The sequence below is a fragment of the Sinocyclocheilus anshuiensis genome, unplaced genomic scaffold (genome assembly GCF_001515605.1).
Source record: "Sinocyclocheilus anshuiensis isolate Anshui unplaced genomic scaffold, SAMN03320099.WGS_v1.1 scaffold35, whole genome shotgun sequence".
Classification (NCBI taxonomy): Eukaryota; Metazoa; Chordata; class Actinopteri; order Cypriniformes; family Cyprinidae; genus Sinocyclocheilus; species Sinocyclocheilus anshuiensis.
The window spans coordinates 1,172,002-1,173,330 of NW_015552558.1; the positions used below are offsets into that span (position 1 = coordinate 1,172,002).

At 37.5% G+C, this 1,329-nt stretch overlaps 1 protein-coding gene across 1 annotated transcript in view; it reads left to right on the forward strand.

Moving 5' to 3' along the window:
- Window positions 1-1,329, forward strand: part of galnt11 (UDP-N-acetyl-alpha-D-galactosamine:polypeptide N-acetylgalactosaminyltransferase 11 (GalNAc-T11)) — a 20,286-nt gene that overhangs the window by 4,248 nt on the left and 14,709 nt on the right. The window lies entirely within an intron of this gene.

Consider the following 1,329-nt stretch of genomic DNA (forward strand, 5'->3'; position numbering starts at 1 on the left):
TATTTACATTTTTATGGAATATTGCAGTGTTTATTATAAATGATTTATCCTTGAATCCTCGTTATTTTTTTTTTTTTTTGAAAATTCATGTGACCCTTTCCCCTCCCCCTCTCTGATGTGTGCCCTGGCGTGAGGGCAGGACAATAATCCCTCCCTTCCAGCAAGCTGTCAATTATTTACTCTTATTTGTTTCCCCTTATTTACCCTCCTGTTGTTCTAATTTTGATGTGAAAAAAAAACAGGCCTATATATATTACAAGCAGTGGCGTAACTACAGACAGTGCAGGCAGTGCAGCCGCACTGGGGCCTGTGCCGCGGGGGGGGCCCGCAGTGCACGCGGGCCCTGCCCACATTGCAAGCGACTATATTAATATAAATTAATAATAAACGTATTAATAATAAAATACAGTTAGTACCGAGACTGAATAAATACATGAATTCGCGTAAATTTCATGTGTTCTTTAGTGGTCTAGTGGTAGAACTTTTGTCACGCATGTCCGAGGTTCTGGGTTCTAATCCACCCTCGTGTAGTTTTTTTTTTCTCTCATTAAAACCATAGGTGTTCATCAGTGATTGTATATCAAGAGCAAGGACATGTTTGTGTGCATTTTGTTTTGTGCTTTTACCAGAACAAAGCGTACGATCGTCTGTGTGAAGACTGTGCATTGTGCAAGAGAGAACTGATAACAGCAGCAACGAGCGCTCGCCATACCACATTCCAGCGACAGATCGCCTGTTATTTAACACAGACCAACTAATCTGTTATCAAATGGAGATGTTTCTTTAGGTCAGTGGTTCTCAACCCGCGGCCCGTCACGAATTCAAATGCGGCCCACCATGCTGAACACAATTTTTAAAAATTACTTTCAGTTTTACGATTCATTTTAGTTTTTACATTAATTTAAAAAATGTACTAAATAAATATAAGCTATAGCCTAATGTTTTTATGTAAAATAAGTTTGTTTTTCATATATTATTATAGCCTAATTAACGTTACGCATTTAAAGTAACGACCAAGTGGCCAGCGGCAGACAGTGAGCATATTTTAGCCTTCTCAAATCATCACGACTTGACTAAAATAAAATCTATAGATATAAAACAGTTCAAGCATATAACAATGTTTAAACGTTAAACCTAGACAGGGGGAGAGCGGGGCACAAAGTAACAATTTTTGACTTTCTCAGTTTGTGTAAATCCACATGGGGTTCAGAGTATAATTTTTTTATCCACAGTAATTTCACACTTGTCTAGTACAAATACAGGTGCATCTCAATAAATTAGAATGTCGTGGAAAAGTTCATTTATTTCAGTAATTCAACTCAAATTGTG